General features: G+C 34.3%; 1 non-coding gene across 1 annotated transcript; it reads left to right on the top strand.

Moving 5' to 3' along the window:
- The first annotated feature begins 8,539 nt into the window (after positions 1–8,539).
- LOC141519809 (U1 spliceosomal RNA) lies at positions 8,540–8,695 on the top strand. The gene has a single exon (XR_012477444.1). It is a non-coding gene; the product is annotated as a U1 spliceosomal RNA (small nuclear RNA).
- The last annotated feature ends 17,017 nt before the right edge of the window (positions 8,696–25,712 follow it).

The following is a 25,712-nucleotide window of genomic DNA, read 5'->3' as shown; positions in this document are numbered from 1 at the left end:
TGAAGATACTCCCTATTGGCTTGCTATCTAGTTACTGGGAGTTCTGTCATCACTAAGCTGATGAGATGTAGATTGCACTGTGGCTTAAAAACCCTGCTGGTTTTCCCCACTCTCCTGCCTCCTGGACTTTACTTTCCCCATTCCACCAAAGAGATAGACCTTCACAGAAGATCCACCATGGTGTCTACAGTTGAAAACTTCTTTGAATCTTCTGTTTTTCCTGCTGGTATCTATATTTGAATATCAGAGTATAGGCTCCATTTATCTTAGGTAGGAAAATGCTCTGGGAGCAGGTTAGCTTTGTACCACAATCTTGGCATCTTGGCTCTGCCCTAGAAGTCAGTCTCTCTCTCTCTCTCTCTCTCTCTCTCTCTCTCTCTCTCTCTCTCTGTCTGTCTCTCTCTCCACCTCCCTCCCCACTGACATCCTTTGAAAGGGTAAACCCCCCTAAAGTGAAAATATAATCTCAGAATTTATAACAATGAAAGCATAATATTATCTCCTACCTTCAAGTGAACAGAGTTGAGTAAACTTGGTATTCTGGTAAGAAATGTAACTATAAACATATAATTGAATCAATGTAAAGAAATATAATTTTATAATGTGTCTTCTGAAAACCTTCTCTCTCTCTCTCTCTCTCTCTCTCTCTCTCTCTGTCTGTCTGTCTCTTCTCTCCCACTATATTTCTTTCAGTCTCACTCTCTGTCTCTCTGTCTCTGTCTGTCTCTTTCTCTGTCTTTGTTTTGTCTCTGTCTCTCTCTTCCTGTCTCTCTCTCTCTCTGTCTCTGCATTTCTGCCTCTCTCTACTTCTTCTTCTTCTTCTCCTTCTTCTTCTTCTTCTTCTTCTCTCATAAGTCTCTTGGCACTTATTGTCTTGCTTTCTTCTTTATTTAGTGAACAAGAGAACACATATTGCTTAATTCTATTCTCTGTCTTGTACCTCTTTCTTTGTGAGGTGAATGATTATTAATAACCAATAATTCAGGGAGAGAGACATAGTTCTCCTTTTTCTATAGTACTCATTTCAAAGTTCAGTCACTTGAAAGTCATTGCTGATGAGATTTAGCTAACTCTCCTCAATCTTAGTCAAAGCCTACCCTATCTTACAAGGGATTTAATCTAAGAAACCCCCATCAGATTGTCTTCTACTCAAGTCTTTTTCAAGATTCCCGAATGCTGTAGATAATTTAGAAGTAAATGACACAATCAAAGATAATAAGTTCACCTCTTATTGTAATATTCATTCATTCATTAATTGTTAATGAATAAGACTTGATTGCCACCCTTGGGAATATCCACTCTTCCAAAGACATACAAATTATCTCATGAGAAGAATTTGGCAAGTTCCACTTTACCTCTTTTATTAAAATGTTAGCATTATTTGAAAAGAAAATTATGGGACTTACGGTCAAGATAGTAGAGAGAAGACAGACACTATACTAAGGTCTCCTGGTCTTCCTTCTTATGTAATATGAAACCAACCTCTTTTTTTAAGTTTTTTGCAAGGCAGTGGAGTTAAGTGGCTTGCCCAAGGCCACACAGCTAGGTAATTATGAAGTGTCTGAGGCCAGATTTGAACTCAAGTACTCCTGACTCCAGGGATGGTGCTCTATCCATTGTGCCACCTAGCCACCCCCAAAACCAACCTCTTAACAAAAATTCAATAGACAAAACCCATAAAAAAGAAGCTAAGAGAACATCTACCACAAAGTCTATCTCCAGGGATCTGGGTGAGCTGGGGGCAGAGAATACAGAGCCAGCAGGGGCAGGATGAGAGCAAGACTAATCTAAGATCAGCTGCAGAAATGTTGAATGTGAGACCCAGGGTCCATGACTGTGGAGTCTTTGGCCATGGGGGCAGAGGGGGGGGGGGAGGTCCTAGCAGGGTTAGAGGTAGAGTTCCAGCAAAGAGAGTGCAACTGAATTCCATCTGCTGGACTCAGCTAGTCTGGAGGACCTCAGATGCCATTCTTGAACTTCACCAGAGTACTCTTCCCAGAACAAACACAGTGACAGTTTACCCACCCCCATTGCCAGTCCCCCAGGCTCAGGCCTGAGCAGCAGAGCTCCTCAGATGAATAAGGAGATTAATATTCTCGCCCCAGGGCCTATCCAACATTGTTCAAGGATAAAAGTATCCAGTAGCACCACCCACCCCCCCCCCCCCGCCCCCTCCAGGTGTAGGGAGAAGGTCTCAAGTCAAGGCACAGACACTACAGAGAAAGCAAACCCCTACTGGCCAGGTCTCCTTGGAATTACTAAGCCAAGTGAGCAAAACCTCTAGCAGCCCCTACTGACTGGCCCACTTGCAGTAATTAAACCCAGTGAGGAAAGAAAGCCTCTAGGGATTTCAGCACCAAACCTCTGAGAGAATCATCCCCTCCTCCAATGCAAGATTTTAGGAAAATGAAGAAAGGTCATGGGATAGGGGGTTTCCTAGAAAACTACCTAGAATGTAAAGACCCTAACTCAGGATCTAGGACTTCTGAAGAGAATATGGTTTTGTCTCCAGCCCAGAAAGACTTCCTTGAAGAAATCAGGAAGGAGTTTAAAAATCAATTGGAAAATTTGGGAAAAGAAATTCAAGAGAAAATTAACACCTTGCAGCAAGAGAACAAATCCTTGGAAAATGCATTTAGACAAATACAAAAGGAAAATAATTCTCTCAAAACCTTAATTGGACAAATGGAAAACTCCTTCAAAAATAGAATTGACTAATTGGAAAAAGAGCTGCAAAAGGGAAAGAAAGAAAATTCTTCTCAAAAAAAGAGGGAATCTGTGGAAACTAATGACTTCATGAGACAACAAGAGTTTGTTAAACAAAACCAAAACATCAAAAAGTAGAAGAAAATGTAAAATGCCTCACTGGCAAAAGCACTGACCTCAAGTTTAGAACCAAGAGAGACAACTTAAAAATCACTGGGCTCCATGAAAATATTGAAGAGGAAAAAAAGCCTAGACTTAATTTTGATGGATTTAGTGATGGAAAATTTCCCTGACATCATGGGAACAGAGGGCAAAATAGTTATTGAAAGAATACATCAACCCCATCTGGAAAGAGATCCCAAAATGAAAACACCAAGGAATATTGCAGCCAAATTCCACAACTATGAGATATAAGAGAAAATCATGCAAACAATCAGAAAGAAACAATTTAGATACCATGAAACCACTGTAAGTTTTACACAGGACCTGGCTGCATCATCATTAAGGGATTAAAGGACCTGGAATGAGATATTTCAAAGGAAGGTTGGAATGCAGTCAAGAATTCACTATCAGTCAAAACTGAGCCTTCTTCTAGGGGGAAAGATGGGCATTTAATGATATAGGAGACTTCCAACTCTTTCTGATTAAAGCAGCAGAACTAAATAGAAAATTTAGACTTCAAACAGGAGACTCAAGAGGCACATGAAAAGGTAAAACTAAGGGTAAAGAAAAAAACTGCTGTCCAATAAGATGAAACTGGCTATATCCTCATCTCGGAGAAAGACTCACAGCTCTTGAAAACTGTAACTCTTAGAGAGAATATACCTAGTCAGAAATAATGGAAATTCATGACTTAACTGTGACTCTGACAGAATGATTTATGAACAATATCTCTGTAAAAAGGAGGACAGTAAAGAGATGAGAGGATAGAGGAGACTGAATGGGGTTAATCCCATTACATAAAGAGGTTCTAAGGACCTATTGCAATAGAGGGGAAGATGGGAGGAGGTGAGAATCTCCTGAATCTTGCTCTCATCAGATGTGGCTTAAAGTTAACATACACACACACTCAGTTAAGTTAAGAAACTTAGTATACCCTTCAAGTATTGAAAGGGGAAAGGAGGGGAGGGGAAGGAAAAAGGAACTGATAGATGGAAGGGAAGAAAAAAGGAACAAAAGGAAAGGGGAAAGCAAGGGGAGAGGGGCTTGGATATAAGAGTGCAAACACATTGAAGGTGATAGTATTCAGAAACAAAATACTGGGGAATATGGATAAAGTAAAAAAGGGAAAAAATACAAAAGGGAAGATTGCATAGAGGGTAATAAAGAATAGTAATTATAATTCAAAATGTGAATGGGACAAACTCTCCCATAAAACATAAGTGATTAGCTCAGTGGATTAAAAAAACAGAATCCTACAATACCCTGCTTACAAGAAACTCATTTGAAGCAGAAAGATACATATAGAGTAAAGGTACTACATTGGAGCAAAATATATTTTTCTTCAGCTGAAGTGAAAAAAAGCAGGGGTAGCAATTCTTCTGAGACAAAACAGCTGCAAAAATAAATTTCATTAAAAGAGAAAAGGAAGGAAACTATATCGTTCTTAAGGGTACCCTAGACATTGAAGCAATTTCAATACTAAATATATATGCACCAAGTGGTATAGCATCCAAATTCTTAGAGGAGAAGTTGGATGAGTTACAGGAAGACATAGACAACAAAACTCTATTGGTGGGAGAATTTAACCTCCTCATCTCAGCTTTAGATACATCTAACCCTAAAAAAAAAAAACAAGAAAGAAGTTAAAGAGGTAAATAGAATGTTAGAAAACCCAGGCATGATAGATAGACCTTTGGAGAAAATTGAATGGGGATAGAAAGGAATATACTTTTTATTCCCTACAGTACATGGCACTTATGCAAAACTTGAGCATGTACTACACCATAAAAACCTAAAAATCAAATGCAGAAAGTCAGAAAAAGTGAATGCATCCTTCTCAGATCATAATGCAATAAAAATCAAATGCAATAATGGGTCAGGGAGAAATACACTTAAAACTAATTAGAAATTAAATAACTTCATTTTAAAGAATGAATGGATCAAACAAAAATTCTAGAAAGAATTAATTTCATCCTAGATAATGACAATAATGAAACAAGATACCAAAACTTATGGTACAATGTAGTTTCAGGAAATTAGAGAAAGAGGAAATCAATGAACTAAACATGAAACTGAAAAAATAGAGAAAAAAACAAATTTAAAACCCCCAATTAAATATCAAATTAGAAATTCTCTAATTTAAAGGAGAAATTAATAAAATTGAAAGCAAGAAGCTATTGAACTAATAAATAAAACCAAGAGAACAGTTTAAGAAAAAACCAATAAAACTGATAAGCTTCTGGTTAATTTGATTTAAAAAAAAGAAAGTAGAAAACCAAATTGCTAGTATCATAAATGAAAAAGGTGAAATCACCAATGAGGAGTAAATTAAGGTAATAATTTGGAATTAGTTTGACCAATTGTATGCCAATAAAGTTGATAATCTAAGTGAAATGGGTGAACATTTACAAAAATATAAGTTAATCAGGTTAAATGAAGAGGAAATTAAATACCTAAATAACCCTATCTCAGAAAAATAAGTTCAACAAGCCATTACTGCACTCCCTAAGAAAAAAACTCCAGGACCAGATAGATTCACAAGTGAATTCCATCAAACATTTAAGAAACAATTGGTTCCAATTCTATATAAACTCTTTGGAAAAATAGGGGAAGACAGAACTCTGCCTAACTCTTTCTATGACACCAATAGGATGCTGATACCTAAACCATGAAGAGTTAAAACACAGAAAGAATATTATAGACTATCTACTTGATGAATATAGATGCAAAAATCTAAAATAAATAAAATCTAATCAAAGTGATTACAGAAAGTTATCACTAGGATATTACACTATGGCCAAGTAGGATTTATCCCAGGAATGCAGGGTTGGTTCAATATTAGGAAAACTGTTAGTATAATTAATTGTATCAATAATAAATCTGTCAGAAAACATATGAATATATCAATAGATGCTGAAAGGGCCATTGACAAAATACAGCACCCACTCCTACTAAAAACACTAGAGAGTGCAGGAATAAATAGATTGTTCCTTAGAATTATAAGCAGTATCTATCTGAAACCATCAACAAACATTATATGCAATGGGGATAAACTTAAGGCATTCCCAATAAGATTGGGGTGAAAAAAACGATGTCCACTATCACTATTAATATTCAATATAATACTAGAAATTTTAGCTGTAGCAATAAGAGAAGAAAAAGAAATTGAAGGAATTAGAATTGGGAAGGAAGAGAAAAAACTCTCACTCTTTGCAGATGACATGATAATATACCTAGAGAATCCCAAAAAGTCATCTAAGAAACTACTGAAAACAATTAGTCACTTTGGCAAAGTCACAGGATATAAAATAAACCCTCATAAATACTCAGCATTTCTATATATGACTAGCAAAATATAGCAGAAAGAGCTAGAAAGACAAATGCTGTTCAAAGTAACCCCAAACAATGTAAAATATCTGGGATTCTATCTGCCAAGGCAGATTCAGAAACTTTTTGAAAACTATTGCAAAATATTTCTCATGCAAATAAAATCAGATTTAAATAACTGGGCAAATATCAACTGCTCAGGGATAAGCCAAGTTAATATAATAAAAATGACAATTCTACCTAAATTAAACTATTTATTTAGTGCTCTACCAATCAAAATTCCAAAAAATTACTTTAATGAGTTAGAAAAAAATTGCAAGTAAATTCATATGGAGGAATTAAAAGTCAAGAATTTCCAGGGATTTAGGGGGGAAAAGTACAAAAGAAGGTCACTTAGCCCTACCAGATATTAAATTATATTATAAAGCATCAGTCGTCAAAATTGTCTGGTATTGGCTAAGAAATAGAGTGATGAATTTGCAGAATAATCTAGATACAAAAGACATAGGAAATGATAATAGTAATCTGCTGTTTGATAATCCCAAAGAATCTGGCTTTGGGGATAAAAATTCTCTCTTCAATAAAAACTGTTGGGAAAGTTGGTAGTTAATGAGGCAGAAACTTGGATTAGACCAACACTTCATACCTTATACCAAGATAAGATCAAAATGGATACTACAGGATTTAGATATAAAAGACAATATTTTAAGCAAACTGGGAGATCAAGGAACAGTTTACCTGTCAGATCTATGGAAAGGGAAGCAGTTTATGACCAAGGAAGAGATGGAGAACATCATTAAAAACAAATTAGATGATTTTGATTACATTTAATTAAAAACTTTTGCACAGATAAAACCACTGTAATGAAGATCCTAAGAAATGTAGTATATTGGAAATAATTTTTACAGCTAGTATTACTGACAAAAGACTCATTTTTAAATATACAGAGAAATAAGTCAAATTTATAAAAAATACCAAGCCATTCCCCAATTGACAAATGGTCAAAGGTTATGAGGAAGCAAATTACAGATGAGGAAACTGAAACAATCTATAATCATATGAAAAATTGCTCTAAATCATAATTTATTAGAGAAATACAAATTAAACCACCTGTGAGGTACCACCTCACACCTCTCATACTGCTCAGTATTATCAGAGAGGACAATGATCTATGTTGGAAGGGGTGTGGGAAATCTGGGACACATCCAACCTTTCTGGAGAACAATTTGGAATTGTGCCCAAAGGGCAATAAAAATGTGCATCCCCTTTTATCCAACAATACCACTACTGTGTCTATACCCTTAAGAAATCATGAAAAGAGTAAAATGTCACTTGTACAAAAATACTCATAGCATCCCTGTTTGTGGGGGCAAAGAATTGGAAATTGAATGAATGTCCCTCAATTGGGAAATAGTTGAACACATTGTGGTATATGTATGATTTGTAACACTCTTGTTCTATTAGAGACCAGAAGGGATGGGAATTCAGAGAAGCCTGAAGGATTTGCATGAACTGATGCTAATCAAAATGAACAGAACCAGAAGAACATTGTACACAATAACAATAACATGGGGTTGATGATCAATCTTAATGTACTTTCTCATTCCATCAGTGCAACTATCAGGGACAATTTGGGGGTATCTGTGATGGAGAATACCATCTGTATCCAAAGAAAGAATTGTGGAGTTTGAACAAAGATCAAAGACTATTACCTTTAATTTAAAAAAAATATTATCTTATAATGTAATTTTGCTATCTCTTATATTTTCTTTTTATTTCCTTAAGTATAAATTATCTCAGCACATTCAACTTAGATCAATGTATAGCATGGAAATAATGTAAAGACTAACACACTGCTTTCTTTGAGGGCTGGGGGTAGGAAGCAAGATTGAGGGAAAATTGTAAAATTCAAAAATAAATAAATTAATTATTTTTAAATTTTAAGAATTTAAAAATTACTAGTTACCCATAATTATATCTCTCAACCTTTTTAAATCTCCCATGCATTTATTATGTGATAATAATAAAGCAATAAAAATAACTACACTACAATTTACTCTACACATCAGAGAGTTCAGTCTTGGCTGTTTATACTGAAATGAAGTAATGACTTTGTAAAAAGAGCCACAAAAACCTGCACAGAATAGATTTAATATGTAACAACTTGACCTTGGTTCAACAAAAAGAGGAAGAAGAGGAAGGTGGGTTATAACAGTGATATTTTGGTACACACCTTGCTGTAAAGGTATAAGTACAAGTTACTTCTTTAAATAAGCTGGATTTCAAATCCCACAGATATAGTTACCTGCTATGTTTCTTCATATTTTTTTAATCATCTCCAAAGATACTTAACTGGCAGGGGTGATTCCATGATCATGAAGGTGGTTTTCCCAGGGTGAGGTTTATCACCTGCACTCCAGAAGGGCTGTGATTTCCCCAAATGTGGGAAACTTGACTGCATAATTTGTGTTAGTAGAGGATAAAAATGAATAAACATCTCCAAGGATAAAGTAGAAGGGAGCCTCTGGTTCTTCATCTTTTCTGTATCCTGTAATAGCTAGAAGAACTGCTCTTTTGTAGTCTTCTAAAATGAAAATATTTCTAGGAGTTTGTAAATCTATATGACCAAATGGCTCCAAAAGAGATATCTTTTGTCATCTTTTCAGAAATATTTTAGAACTGATTGTAGCATTATTTCTTCCAATTTGAAATTTATCCCATAGAGTCATTTGATATAACTGATAATGCCCCCAAAATAAATGAAGGCCTAGGTACTTGATTTTCTGTGATTGAATATTTCTCTCTTTAGGGATAAAAAAATTCTTTATTTAATTAATCTTCAAATTCATTCTTCAGAAGTGTTCTTTAGTCCAGTGTTACAAAATATTCCTAAATTAGAAAAAATGAAGACCATTAACAGATGCAAGATGTTGCAGGATTTTTTTAAGACTGCAGTGTAGAAAATTGTGAAGTCTTGTTAACACCACATCTAACATTAGTATAAGATGTACTGATTTTCCTTTGTTTTTAAATAGTACCAATGTCATCAGAGAGTAAGTTAGATTTAAGTGAAGCAGAGTTATAAGAGGTTATTAACCTCACTCTCTCTCCCACAATCATCAAGGTCCAGTGGTAAGAAAAAAAGTGAAAAAAGTGTCCTAGGATGAAGTTGGATGACTTTAGTATTTTCAATGCCTGACAAGTTCTAAGCACCCCGCAACATAAATATAATATAGGATGATTAGCAAAGAAGTTTCAAGGACTGAAAGAATAAGAAAGTAAATTTAGGAGGTGGCAATGTAGTATGTCTTCATGGCAAAGTCTGTGCATGGAGAATATGTGATAACATTGCAGAATATATATATATATATATATATATAATATATATATATATATATATATATATATATATTATATATATATATAAGTTATCAACAGTATGTTAAATGAGCATCTGTAGACAGAGTGGACATGAGAGAAATAATATTATAGTAAAGCGTGTTTTTTTACATATGTTTCTTGTTTTTATTTTTTCTCAATTACCTGAAACTGTATATACAATATACATAGTGAGATAACAGAATTTTACCCTTGTGGATGGTTTGCCCCAGTTTATATTAGCTATAGTTACTGGCATTAGGATTGGTAGTTTACACTCTTCTCTCTTAGAGATGAATCAAGATGGAATGTAAGGTAATTTGTATTATCCAACCCCTTTCTTAGAAGGAAGAGGGAAGATGGGAATTCAAAGGGAGTGTGTTCTACTTTTAACCCCAAGGTATCATGGAAGGTGAAACCAATTTGAGCCGAAGTCACATCTCCCAACAACTTGGAAAAAACATGACATTGAATTTGCATCCCTATAATGGAATACCCAGAATGGAAAACATGGGCTTGCTTAAGGGATTCAAAAAAGGAAGACTTCTCATAGCCACTTGTACAAATATTTTATACAAAAGGTATTTATTTCTCTGGAACTCAAGTATGAAAAATTCGGAAAGTTAAGGAAGTCTAGAGGGGTGAGAAATATAAGAAAAGCCAAAATGCAGTTTTAATCTCTTCATGGGCCTACTGCTTGAAAGTGAGTCAATTAGAGGTAATGAAACAAGCATCATCCACAAGGAGAAAGTTATGCTTAGACAAAAACAAGAAAAGCTGCAACAACATTCTGGTATGTTCCTAGAATCAAACTAGGAAAATATTTTTAAGGATTGTTCCATTAGAAAATGTAGGATAATTTCAGGTCAGTTTATTCTTGATAGAAATAATTAGAGGTTAGATGAATCTGAAGTGGATAGTGTAACAATAACGTTATCAGACTTAACTGATGACTAATGGAAAGTAATAAAAGGTTTTTTACTCACAACCTCAGTGATCATCCAGTCTAATCCATAACTAAAAATAAAATGTCTGCAACACCAATAGTAATCATCATTCAGTATTCAAATTTTCTCAAACAAACAATATTCTGCTATCTCTGAGATTGTCTATTTTCTTTATGACCAGCTAATATTATTAACATTTCCACATATTAAGTGTGATTTTGCCTTTTTTTTTTTCATCTTCCACTTGTTGCTCCTATTTCTGTGCTCTGGCACTAAACAGATGTGAATCTAATCTCTTCTAGGCAACTAGGTATAATAATACAGATAGTGCTGGGCATGGTATTGAGAAGATGCTGAGTTCAAATGTTACTCAGAGATTTATAAGCTATAAGACTGAGGTAAGGTAAATCACTTAACTTTTCTTAGTCTCACTATCTTCCTCTGTAAAATGGAGATAACAATGGGGATAACCTAACTCCTCAAATGATTGTGAATATCAAAGATTCTTAATATGTTTTGCAAACCTTAAAGTCCTACATATACAAATCATTTCATGCTATAACAATTTTACTACATAAATCATTTGATACTACAATGTACTACATACTACTACTACCACCATCACTACTACTGCCAATACTACTAACTCTTCTCCTCCTCTTCCTCTGACCCTTTCTTCTCTATCCCATAAACAAAAATTAAATTTGCACACAAATTCTCTAATTCATCAATCTCCAAAGTTGGATTTTCAAATAAATGCTATAAACAGGATTGAATTTATTTCATTCTTGTCTTTTTATCTTCAAGGTTTTGTACAGAGCTTGGAACATAGAAAGTATTAAATAATGCTTATTGATTGATTATTAAAACACAAGATCATATAACCTTTTCTGCATACATATAACATTGTTCACTTATTTGACCTATCATTTCACTGAAAGTCCCAGAAATTTTTCAAACAAGTTCTTCCTCAACACATCACCCACATGCAAAACACATTGAGTGCCCTCATCTATAAATTTACCAAGGTATGAAAGTTTCCTAGTTGATGATACTGATAAGCATTTTGTAACCTATCCTTTTAAATATCTAGAAACAGTCACCATTTTTGCATTCAAAGAATATTTTGTAACTATTGCTGTTTTCTGTTGCCCACTGTGGTTAATAGCTTATTTTTTCTCCCTCCTGGGTACAGCACAAAGCTTTGGATGAGAATAAAAACACAAAATAAAAGGACCATGGAAAAATCATTTAATCTCTTTTTGAGATTAACCTCCTTCCTGACTGGAGGCCCAATTCTCTATCCACTGAAACATTTAGCTGCCTCTTAAAGTGTCTAACTGCTCTGTAGCTTCCAAAAATCGATTTTGATGGCCTCTTAATGAAAGTAAGTTTCAATTGTTTAATATTTTTGGAGAGAGGAAATTTGCATACATTCTGACAAGTAATTTTTCAACAACTTTAGGCTCATATCAAGTGTAGGTATTCAATGCCATAAACAAATAATCAACAAGAATTATGCATTGACATGGCAGTAGTATGTGCTACTCTGTAATTACTTAACAAAATAAGTCAACCAACAATTTGAAAAGAGCAAAATACTGAGTTGGATAAATTCCAGTTAACCTTTGTAAAGAACAAATCCTGTCTGATTTAAAGTCTTGCAAAGAAATGGTAGAGTAATATTAGCAATGAATTCAATTTACCTACATGAAGTATATATATCAAAAAAATGTATATATATATATATATATATATATACACACTATATATATATATATATGTTCACTTATCTATATTCCTAATTTTTATTTAAAAAAAAAGACTTATTTTTTTTGACAGTACCCATTCTTTAAATCTCAAGTCACCTTTGCCACCTGATGAGAAGCAAAGACCTGTGAATATCTGCCCCTCTGTTAATTACAAACCCAGCAAGAAAGTGATAGGATGATGGAAAACTTACCCTGCCCTCATGATACTTAAAGTCCAGGAAGAGATAACAATTCATCAACTAGATTGTATAAGGATGATACCTCTGGGGAGCAATTGGTCAGGTCACCAAGGAGGTTAATGATTTCCTTTACTCTTTGTTTTTGAATAAATATTTCCCTCTCTCTCCAGTTTGAGGTGGTCATTACCATAATGTCTTCCACCTATAGGTTTACAACAAATCCCAGAGAATCAAACTTCATGTCTGACCTATATTTTCTGTCATTTTATTTTAACCTTATATTTTTAAGGTTTACAGTTTTAAAACTGACACTGTCAAAAACAGATCAAGTAATGATTTTGAAATTATCCTGCAATTATTGTAATATTTTAAATGAGAAATTAAATCTATGTGTTCCTCTTCCTGTGCATTGGTAGGTATTTTTGAATACGATTTTAATGACTGTAGGGTAGACACAATCTGAATTACATAAATACCAGTTGTATCCTACAATCAATATATTTTTTCAGTATAGCTATCCCTATAGAAAGAGATTTTATTTAAAGGGTGTTGCCTATATTTAGAGTGGTCCATATTTTGATTAATATACTAGAAAGATAGAGTAATATATATATATATATATATATATATATATATATAAAATATATCTATGTTTTTAAAATAGAGCTAAGACAAAGGAATTAAAATAAAGGTATGTGTATGATATATTTAAGAGTTGTATGGACATATGAATGAATATCTATACAATAAGTCATCTAAAAATTGTTAAAATCATAAAATCTAACTGTTGAAAAAAATATAAGAGGTCATCCAGTCCATTCTCCTATGGGTTGTAAATTTTTTGAGTTAGCAAACTTTGAGAAATGAGGTCTGTAGTGGAAGTGACAATTAACCTACTTAGAACCCCATTAATGTCAAACAGTAATGAAATACTTGAACATAATACAGATATTTAAAAAAAAAACCTTTCTGAAATCATGCTGTTGATGCAGAAAGAAGAGTAAATTGTAATTCAATTAGCTTCTATTCTTAGAACTGCCACTTAATTATCATGTTAGGAACCAGCAACCAATTGTTTCTCTATTCTTTAGGGGGAGTGAATTTTTAGGACTGCTCTTAAATTAATATACACTTAGCATGCCTTTTGGTGTCAGAGATACTCTGGGATAGACTTCAGGATAGTGTTGAACCTGGATGGACTAATTGTGGGAGTTAGACATGGGCATTATGTCAATTTAAATGTCTCCTTCTGGATTTTTTTAAAATGTCATTCTGTATTCTTTAAGATATCAGCTATATTTCTTCAGAATTGTTGAAAGTTATTGCAGTGGAAAATAGGACAACATTTGCAATGAAGACCCTGGCTTCACTTTTATTATCTTTTGGTATGTACCAATGTACCATTGAATTAAGATGTTAATGCATTCATCTCCTAGCTTCTTTTCTCCTCCCATCTTAAATTTTCCTTCTCTTCTGCAAAGATTTTCTTCTTCCTGCACCTTATTTCTACTCATCCTCAATTTTCCAGTTTATTCAATTTGTTTCTTTACTAACACCTCCCTTTTCCCCAATTTAATCCAATCCTATAATACTCTGTTCTCTGATCAAGGAAACAGTTCTCAAAAATAATTCAATGGAAATGAACATCAATTTATTTAAAAGGTTTTTTATATTTTCTTTCTCTCAGTTTTCTTATTTGTAAAGTTAAAGCAATGATAATTGCTCTAAGAATTTGAAGAGCTTTGGAAGGGAGGTGAAAATAAATAATCCTTAAAAGTACCACAGAGATGTGAATTGTCATCATAATCATATAATAGAATAACACCTCCTTTAGAGAAGGAACTAATTTATTTTTCAACTAATGGGTATAGAGAATTGATTTTGAAATCAGAAAAATCTAGGTAAAACTTCCACCTCCATTAAATATATGTGATGTGACCAAATAACTTTAGCTCTCGCTGCTTTATTAATACTGTAACCTGCATTAATAGTGAAAATTCTTCACCAGAATCTCCTTACACAAAGGAAATTACCAATAGCCAACAATGTATGGCATAGTAAAAGTATATAACAAATGACAATGGATGATTTCCCTGAAACAATAAGATTTGAAATCATTTCTATGTATTCTCTCTCTCTCTCTCTCTCTCTCTCTCTCTCTCTCTCTCTCTCTCTCTCTCTCTTTTCTCTCTCTCTTTCTCCCTCTCCTCTCAACATCCAAAAATATGTTCTAAAAAATGAAATATGTTCTCCATGGTCTGATTGAAATCTGATAAATTATGAAAGTGATTGGGCCTCAAACTTATTCTTGTTTGCCATGGCTGTTGTTCTTTCTCTTTGAATTCTCAGTGCCACAATCTTTCCCAATATCACTATTCACACCCTCTCCCCACCAGAAACTGTTAAAAATAATTTGTTTGCAGAGTTCTAGTTTTGCCTCTTCTCTTAATGATTATCTTTTATATTTAGTACACTTAGGAGCAGCACAACTAAGCCATAGTTCAAAACATGTGATATTGTCTCCACCCACCACTCACCTCATTTTAACCTCTACTGAGCCTTCAGATTTGCATTTTTTAAAACCTTATTTTCATCTTCTGGAAAGATAGCCCTATTGTCTATTTTTTCAATTGTATACATTTTGCTGAAATAGCTTGAATGCAAGCACGTGATAGAATAAATTCATTTGACTTGAATTCAAGTGCCATGTTCTGACAGATTTCTAATGAAGTCATGCATATATAGGATTATGTTATCAAAACTGATCAAAAGTCACAACCCTGAGAACTATGAACAATAGCCATTGGAAAATCAATTTTTTCTGAATGATGGGCCAAAAATTTAAGGTAAAATGAAATCTTAGAGTTCTTCATGTCCAATCACCTCATTTATAGATGTTAAAATAGATAACCTCCTGGTTCCAAAGATTCAATGTTTTCTCCAAGGGTAACACAGGTGACCTTTCACACAGGGAACTTTGCCACCATTTAAACACAGAACCTCAGACACTAAACCTAGTACTTTTCTTCATACTTCAGTCTTTAATTTCTCTGCCAATTCATTTTCCCTTTTAGGCATCTTGACAAAAATAGTTCTCTTTTTTCTTCCCTTTTGCTTCTTTACAACATGGAGGCAAAGGAAATTTTATTTTATAAATTTTTCATACAAGTGAGGCAGCATGGTATAATGACTAATGAGACTGCATCATAGTCAAAAAGATCTGCCTCTTACAAATACTGAATATGTGACCATGTGCAAGACATAATCTCCTGCTTTCATAGGTATTATTATAAATATTATGGTATGAAAAAAGTGGCCTATATGAATTAGTGGTGAGAATTTCCATACCAGGAATTCTCTATATGGATGAAATCATAGTACAAGAAAAAAAAAAGTAAATGGTACCATTAATGACCTCATTTATATTTTAATTCAGCATCATGGTAAAAAAGAATTATATGTACAAAGATTTATGATGTTGCTCTGGCATGTCATCTATTCTCAGAGAAAATTATTACTGAGGAATTGCTACATAAACAGAGACAGAGAGATACAGAAAGAGAGAAAAGAAAAATCTATCCTCTCACTAGGGTACTGATAAGTTCTGCAAATGAATAAAGTCATTGGACAATGAAGTAGGAAGATTTGAATTTGAATATTGTATTAGTCATTTACCAAGTGTGTGAATCTAGGAAAATCATTTATAATTTTTCAATCTCAGTTTCCTCATCTGTAAGATGAGGATAGTAATATTGCCTTCCTCACAGGTTTGCTGTGAGCATTGAGTGATACTAGATAGATAAGATAGATAGATAGATAGACTGATAGATAGATAATGTATATAAAGAAGATGATGATGAATAAGAAGAAGAAGAAAGAGCATATAGTAGGAAAAGAGCACTAGATCTGATGGCAGATCTTTCCCATTTTCTTCCTGTGTTACCTTGACAGAGCTATCTTACTTTCCTTGTTTTTAGTGTCCTCATTGAAGGAAAGAAATTGAACTAGGGATCTATAAGCTCTAAATACATAAGCCTATCACTCTTCCAAATCTAAGTTCTAAATGAACTGTTTTAGAAAGTTACTGCCAGGATGATGGTTCAAAATTTCCAATTTACCCTAAAGTATGCTCCATTCTTTTAGAGAACAATCTCTTTCATGAGAAAGCCTGACCTGATTTTAATACTCTTGTTTGAAAATAAAAACAAATTTTGTCATGTGAACCTTGTGTTATGGTGCATCTTATAGCAATATGAAACCAAATCAAACTCTCATAATTGCAAACATAAATCATAGTATATTTCCTATCTTGAATATGTACAAAAATATTAAAGCAGAACATTTTCGATAAGAGGAAGGCTTTCAGGAAAGAATAAAAGAAATGAATACTGAGCCATTCATGTTACACTTCAAATTGAAAATGTCTGAGGAAATAAAAGGTACATATGGCCAGCTTTATGTGGGAAAAATAAATTTGGATCAAAAGAACATAAGAGAATTTTTCAGTGACTAACACCAAGTGAATCTACCCTTGTTAGTATAATGCAGAATTTGGTGTTAAATCTCTACCTCCCTCAAAAGAGATTACAGTAAATGAAAAACAAAAATCTTAGATTTCTTTTACTCTGTCAAATGATCAAGATAGTTTTTATCCAGGCTTTTCATTCCCAAATGGTAAATTGTGGAGAGAATCTGTGTTTTTTGAATTATAAGAGCAGGTTAGTGTGAAAGGACCCCTTGGAATGTAGGGCAGAGATGTTTATTTTCTTGAGGCAATGAAAATGGACTTCTTTGTCTTGAATATTTAATAATTTCACACCAAAAACAATGAATTTAAATTCAGAAAATATGTGCTTGTTGATGAAAAAGATGAATGGGTAGTTGAATGGATGGATGTATGGATGAATGGATGAATGTGATGCAAAGAAAATGGGCACAGGGGGAATATTGAAATCAATTGGAAACAAATTTTGTAAATTTTTTTTTGCATTGTTAAAAATCTTCACTTTTCCTCTAGCATTCTGTTAAAACACTCTGGAGATCTTGGCCATGATCTCACTAGTAAGGCAAGCTAGGTTATACAGGTACTGAAACAACATCAGAGGGACTACACCCAGACCTGAAATCATAGACATTTGACCCCTCCACAAAAGGCAAGCTCTCCAGTGTGGAACTTGGGCAACTCCTTGGGCAAGTCACCACCTCTTCCCATGGACTGGGGAGGGGTAGTTAAGGAGATTTTAGGTGAGGCTTGCTCTCTTGGTCTTTCTCCTCTTCTTGCCTCTGAACTTCTGCTGACCTGGAAGTTGGCCTGCCAAGATTGATTAGCAGTTCACCTGGCTTTTCTTTAATCTCTTCTTAACTTCTCTATCACCTTCTGTTGTATTGTAACTTCTTTTTAATAAATCTCTAATTTTCTTTTGACACCTGCATTCCTCGGTCAAGTAAGTGATTCATCATAGTGGAATACTGAACTCATGGCAACAGATGGATAGATGGATGGATGAATGGGTGTATGTGTGTGTGTTATGTATGTATGGATAAATGAATGAAATTTCTATGATCATAACAGTTTGGGAAATAGAAGGAAATAAAGGAAATGGGAAAAAAGGCAGTCTATTCAAGTTTCTGCTTCCAAAAGCTCTATCCCCACTCTTGGAAGACACTGAATCATAGAGAAAGGTAATTAACAAAGAAATTTGTTCCCTTGAAGCTGGGAAGCCAATCAACTATTACCAGCAATAGGAATTGATTTTACAAAGAAGCTCATCACTTGTTTTTTCAGAATAGTCTACTGCTTACTCTGTCAAAGGTGAATGGATTTTAAACTTATATTTCTATAGCAAATGACTAGAAATTTCCCTTTTTCATAAAGCCTACCATTAATCAAATTAAGAAATAGAGGAATGGTTGATGTCCAGTATAGATACAAAAGCAGCTCCTAGTAATTTAGTCAATTAACATTGTTAAAAGGATGCTTTGGGGCAACTAAGTGGTACAGTAGATACAGCATCAGTCCTGAAGTCAGGATCAGAGACTTCAAATTCTTACTAGCTAGGGTGGCTAGGGTGCAGTGGATAGAGCACTGGCCCTGGAGTCAGGAGTACCTGAGTTTAAATCTGGCCTCAGACACTTAATAATTACCTAGCTGTGTGGTCTTGGGCAAGCCACTTAACCCCACTGCCTTGCAAAAACAAAAAAAGGAAAAAAATACTAGCTGTGTGAGCTTAAGCAAATCATCTAATCCCATTGCTTCACAAAAAAATGAAAGAAAGAAAGAAAGAAAGAAAGGAAGAAAGAAAGAAAGAAAGAAAGAAAGAAAGAAAGAAAGAAAGGAAGAAAGGAAGAAAGAAAGAAAGAAAGAAAGAAAGAAAGAAAGAAAGAAAAGGGGAGGTACTACAAAAAGTTCACACATTTCCACAGTGTTCATTAAGTTACTAAAAATTCGTGAAACTTAACAGTAAAGACATTTAAGAAAGGAAAAAGAGGAAAGGGAAAGGAAACAGCCATGAGATATGACTGGGCTTAGATCCACATGGATCTTGGTGAATGTTCATTTGAGATGAGCATTAAACTGAACCATGAAGAGAGAGTCAGGGATCCACAAAAAATATCAAACAAGCACAGAAAATGGTTCCTAAACATTATAGGCAAGACTAAACAAATATTTCTGTAATATTTTTCTTTCTACACAAAGTTGGAGTCATCAGATTCATCCTCTCCTCTAGTTATCATAATCCAAAGGCAAGGACAAAGGATAAGGTGACTAGTGATAGTCCAAAGTGCAGTGGGTGAGTTTAGCCTTCTAAACTCAGGGCTTTCCCAATTACTCAGTTTGTTTGAAGTCACACCCTCTAATGACTAAGGGTTAGTTAAAACTGAGTCAAAAGACAGCCCAGTTTACCATCACAAAAATATTAATCTGATAGGAGGAGAACCTCAAGAATTTCTAACCAGAATAGATAACATTTGCTATGGATTCTTATTTTAGGCCACCAAAACCTAAACAATGAGCCACAGAGGTTTGGAGTTAAAAAACAGTTATCAAGTGACTCCATTTAGCAAAACAATTAACTTTTAATAAATGTGTTTGAAGAGCTTTATTTCAAGAAATAAAAAATAAAAGTGCACAAAACAAAAAGTAAATTGTCCTAACTTTCTGAAAAAAAAAAACAAAGAAGAAAGAATGAGAAGGAAAAGGAGAAGAAATGGAAGTATTAACAAAATTCTACTCCAATTGGAAGGTTAAGTTGGGCAGCTCTCCTGTATTAGATAACATAATAAATCAAGTTAACAAAACAAAATCTTCTAAGAATCTGGTTCACTACTTTACATAAATATCCAGAGTCCATTGAGATAGTAAAATTAAACAGACCTTGACATTAGTGAGGTACAAGCTTACAGGTATTATGTTCAACCACATAGGGATACTGCTATTTCCCAAGGACACTAATGCATGAAAGATCTATGCTTTCATAAGAAGAATATTTTAAAATATATTTTCTAATATCTATATAGTATTTTAGGATTTGGAAAGCATAGAACAAATATTACCTCTTTGATCCTCCTAACATCCCTTAAAGGTGTCATTGTAATCTTCATTTTACAGAACAAAAAACTGAGGCAGACAAAAGTTAAGTGACTTGCCTAGGGGCACAGAGCTAAGAAAGGCCTGTGACTGGATTTGAATTTGAATCTTCCTGACTCAATGAACTCTATCCACAATGTCACCCAGCTGAAATCATGGCATCATGATTTCATCATAGTGGAGATTCCCTGGAATACAAACCTACTTCACTAACATGGATTGGGTGCCTTTTCCTAAATAACTAGTCTATAAAGTTTTTCTACCAATGGTGATCACAACTGTTTACAATATAAAAGGTTAGTCTTTGAAGCTGCATGACATACAAAGGACTTAAATAATTTGCCTAGGGTCAAACTCCCTGGGCTATTAAGATTCAGAGATAGGATTAGAATTTAATTTCTTCCTCTAAGATTAATACACTATCCATTATACCACCTTTGCTCTATGGAGATCCTCATAGTAACTGGAGATCATGTATATATATATACAAAATATCCATATAATTGGTTTAAATTTGATTGCTCTTTTTAAGGGGAAAAACACCTAAGTGCTGACTGAGCAATGTTTCATGAATTGCCTTTGTGTGTGTGTGTGTGTGTGTGTGTGTGTGTGTGTGTAGTATGTTTATATATTTATTTTATCTATATATGTGTCTATATATTTCTTTACATATGCCATATATTTATGTCCATATTTATAGACATAACTATATTTCATCTCAATCATAATACTGGTTTTCTAATTCAAAGTATCTCTTTTGAGATTCATAGATGAATATATGGTGATTTTTCATTCATAGAATGCCAGTGGAGAGAGATATATATGACTTTTCAGGTGTCAACAGAGATAATCCATGAGTTTGAATCATTCCTTGCTTTCATTCTTGTAATGCTTTTTTGACTACTGAGTATTTTCTTTCCAACATGCCTATAAGGTGGAGAATACAGGTATGATAGAGACAGTGTAAGTAGAAGGATAACATGCTATACTAAGAGATAAGAATAGGAATGCTCATATTTTACTTCTGACACTTATTAGATGTGTGACTTTATATACAGTAGGGGTAAATGATGTAAAAATATTAAAGAGATAGATAGATATGCATGTATGTATACATATACCGATATATACCTCTGTGTGTGCGTATATATATATATATATATATATATATATATATATATATACCTGCTTATTACTGTGATCATCTCATCTTATGATTACAAAAATGGAGATTTATTAATGAGTACAAATCTACTAACAAAATTACAAATGTGTTCTCCATATTCCATATCTAGACTTCATCGATTGTGCCATGCTGTCATCCATCCATATTATCACCCTTTATACATAATTCACTCAAACCTCATAATAATTCCCTTCTGCCAAGGGATTTGTTTCTTTGGCAGTCTCAATAAAGAATACTGTACCAAGATCCCCTATTTCTACCATATGGATATGTGTGTAGAACACTTTTGCCATCTGAGTGGCTATATTTTTTTACCTTGGTAATGACTTCTAAACCATATGGCACCTTAAGAGAGTTATAGCTACACTTTCCCTAAAGATCAATCAATGCATAGAAAATGAACTAAGAAAAAAAATTGACTAAATGTACCAACCATAATGCCCACAAATAATTTAAATAGCATAAGATTGATACTACCTCTTGAAAATAACACAAATATATTGAAAACTATCTTCCATATTTTTCTTATATTTTATAGCTAAAAATAAATATGTAAAAAGATCCATAAGGTTGTTAGTTTCTCATTTTTGCTATTATATTAAGTAATCTAAGGGTTTTTTAATCTAGAAATTTCACATATATATTTTTATTGAATAATTCTATCTAAAAAGTTCTCAGTGGTTCCTATTATCTACCCAGAAATCTGTACTGTTTTCTGCATGACTTATGATCCTCCACAATTTAAAGTCATCTTGCCTTACTAGCCTTATTAGAAGAACCCTTCTTCACTAATATATGATAACCCCTTTTCACTGCTAGGCTGCCTGTTGCCAATTATTAAAGATATGCCACTGAAAAGGCAAACAAATTCTCAGCTCTCTGGGAATTTAAAACTGTTCAGGATTTTATTATGGCAAAATATTGTTAAACAGGCCAAAATTAGTAAGGAAAAAAAAATAAACACCTTGAGGACAGGGCCAGATGAAGTGAGAGAGAGAGAGAGAGAGAGAGAGAGAGAGAGAGAGAGAGAGAGAAGGGCAGGTAGGCATGAGACAGTTTAAACTGATCATATGGTGAGAGGCCCACAGTGCTCCATGTGGGTTAAGGAAGAACATGAGAAAGCCCCATCCTTCTGGATGGAAGATCAGAAGAAGTAAAGACCCCAAAGAGGCAATGTTTTCTATTAAATACTTTTTTTCTAAATTTTTTGCAAGGCAATGGGGTTAAGTGGTTTGCCCAAGGCCACACAGCTAGGTAATTATTAAGTGTCTGAGGTCAGATTTGAACTCAGGTACTCCTGACTCCAGGGCTGGTGCTCTATCCACTGTGCCACTTAGGTGCTCCTATTAAATACTTTTCTATGGTAAGTTGGATAGAGGGTGATGCTTGGGGAGTAGTTTTACACCTTGGGCCAGGTATCGTCCAAAGGCAAGCTTATATACTGGTCCTTCCTGTCCCAAGATGTTTGACCCCCAAGTTCAATGTCATTTCCTGACATGCCAGTATCTAGGCCAAGGTTCAGTGAAGGGAAAAATGGGGGGAGAAGATACAAACAACAGTGTCAAGGGAAGGCAAGATACAATCAAGGTCAGTTTACACCTGAAGAGCAAATGGCCCTCCACAGTTAACAAGACTTTAGCAGCATTAAAGCTATATTCATATTTCTCTACATCATTTCCCTGCATCATGCCTAGAATTAAAAGGATATAGTTGGATAGCAGAAACATCAGCCACCCATACCCTTGGTTTCCTTTCCATACTCTCCCCTTGGCCCTTGGCTTCTCAGAATCCTTTCTAGTTGTTTGAGAACTCAAATATCTTAGATGGGATAGAGGACCATAAGACTTTACTTTCTGAACTCCCCCATCTTGACACTGCTGTTCCTATCAAGCTATTTGTAGACATCCTGTTTTGCAAAGCTAGGGTCCAACAAGTATTCTATAGCCTGAACTTAGCATAGCAAAAATCCTTTGTGCTCTGGATGTACTCAAGCTCTAACAAAGTGTATTGCTTTGACCAGGACAGATGTTCATTGAGGAATTTATGATTAACTGTTAAGTTTTGTTGAAACCCCACCTCCATTTCTCAGAGAAATAAAAAACCAAAATGATTCATCACATCTCTTTAAAGGCTCACCAATGCTTCTTTTAACTGCCAACTGTGCCAAACCAAGTACTAAATCCCTGTTCCTACCAAGCCAAATCTGGTTATGTACTCTTCTGAACTATAACAAGGCTCAACAACCCTTATACAACTTGGGTCCCATAGGACCCAAGAATGCTTGCATTGTCAAAGAAATGTCACACACATGAGTTGCTTGTCAAGACTGTAAAATGATTGTGTTGTGGTTCAATCCACTTGTGGCTTTTTTATGTATATAAATGCTACTTTTGCCCAGCATGTTATTTCATTCTTCTGGTGGGAGTAGAGGGAAGGTGTCAACTTGCAAGTATTTTCCTCACTCTGTAATAAATTAAACTTATGTTTGACTCCTGAATCTTGTCACTAGCCTATTGTGTTCAATTCTGATCCACTCACAGCTTAAAAACATTCTCTCTCTCTCTCTCTCTCTCTCTCTCACACACACACACACACACACACACACACACACACACACACACACACATACACACACAGAGACATACAAACACTCTGTGTGTCTCTATCAATCATAGATAAAGATATCTATAGCTAGCTGACTAGCTAGCTATTTGTGATCCCATTCTATCTTTTCTCCTGCATATTCGTTTTTACAATGTCCCTAACCAATCATCTCTTCTCTCTGTAATTTTCAATGCCTCCCTTTCCCTCTCTTTCTCTGTTGACTAGAAAAATGTCCTACTTACTGTTCTTATTAAGAAATGATTATGAAAAATAAGTAAAAACAAATCTCAGTTGTACCTACATCTTTTTTTCTGTCCAATTCCTAGAAAAATCTGTCTATATTCATCTTCATTTCCTTTTCTCTCACTCAGTACTCAACTCCTAGCAATTGACTTCTATACTGATCTATTGATCAGTCATAAAACATTTATTAAATTCTGGATATATGCCTTGATATGCCCTAGCTATTTTTTAAAAAGAGAATAAGAGTTTAAAAATTGTTCCTGGGGGTGTCTAGGTGGCGCAGTGGATAGAGCACTGGCCCTGGAGTCAGGAGTACCTGGGCTCAAATCCCGTCTCAGACACTTAATAATTACCTAGCTGTGTGGCCTTGGGCAAGCCACTTAACTCCATTTGCCTTGCAAAAAACCTAAAAAAGTAGTTCCTGTTCATAATAATTGACCTACTAAAGGAGGAGACAACATATAAATAACTCAATTGTAGATGGGAGATCATCTCAGAGGGACTCATAGTTGGAACAAGGTAGAAGAGAGGTACTTGAGGTGAGGAAACAAATTAAAAGACTTTTGTAATAGCCTAGGCAATAAATGATGAGGCTCTAATGGGTTATGACCATGCGAATAGAATGGAGATATATCCAAAAAATGTTGTAAAGGAGGAAATGACAAGAATTAGTAACAGACTGGTTATTGGTAATTAAAAATGAGAAAATAAGAATGCCTCCTCTCATAATTATCTATGAAGAAAGTACTCCCTTAGCCTATAATAGGGAAGGTGGAGAGAGTAAAGAATTTGGTGGGTGGGATAAGAAAGTTGATGAATTATATTTTGATCCTGTTGAGTTTAACATGTTGAGATGCTTACAGATGTGTCCAAAAGGCAGCTGGTGATGTTGTAATGTGGCTTAGGGAAGAGACTAGGGCTAGTATTTGAATCTTTGAATAATGCTCATAGAAATGATAGATTAATTCAATGGAGCAGATAAAATATTTGACTAGAAAAGAGCGTCAAATATGCAGTTTCCTCAATCACCTGAAACTATTTTCTCTAAGATTAATGATTATTCTTTAGTTGGCAAATTTAATGACTTTTTCTAAGTACTGAACTTTTTGTTAACTACCCTGCAGCATTTGCTATCATTGAACTCTCTCCCAGATATTCTCTTTTTTTAGGTTTTCATAACATTGTCTCTTCTTACCTTTCTGATTGATTCTTCTCAGGCTCTTTTGATATAAGCTATACCCTCCCAACTATGCATATAATCAAATGGTCAGCCCTGGGCCCTCATTTCTTGAAATTCTCTCTCAGTTTTTTTGGGTTCAGTTATCATCCATATGCAGATGACTCCTAGATCTATTTTTCCAGCCCTGGTATTTCTACTAAGTGAAAGTTCTATATCAGTAACTGTTACATTTTCCAATTATATATTCCATAATCATCTTGAACTCAACATGCCTCAAACAAAACATAATATCCCCCAAACCTACTTTTTTAAACTAAAGTTTAATTTTTAATGAGTATATATCACAATTCTTCTAGTCAATTAGGTTGCCCACCTCAGAGTCATCGAACTCCTTACTTATCTTTATCTAACATTTCCAAACATTTGTTGTTTTGTTCGTT

This window comes from Macrotis lagotis, chromosome 3 (assembly GCF_037893015.1).
Source record: "Macrotis lagotis isolate mMagLag1 chromosome 3, bilby.v1.9.chrom.fasta, whole genome shotgun sequence".
NCBI classification, from domain to species: Eukaryota; Metazoa; Chordata; class Mammalia; order Peramelemorphia; family Peramelidae; genus Macrotis; species Macrotis lagotis.
The sequence above is the reverse complement of the archived record's forward strand: the minus strand, read 5'-3'. Positions and strand labels throughout refer to the sequence as shown.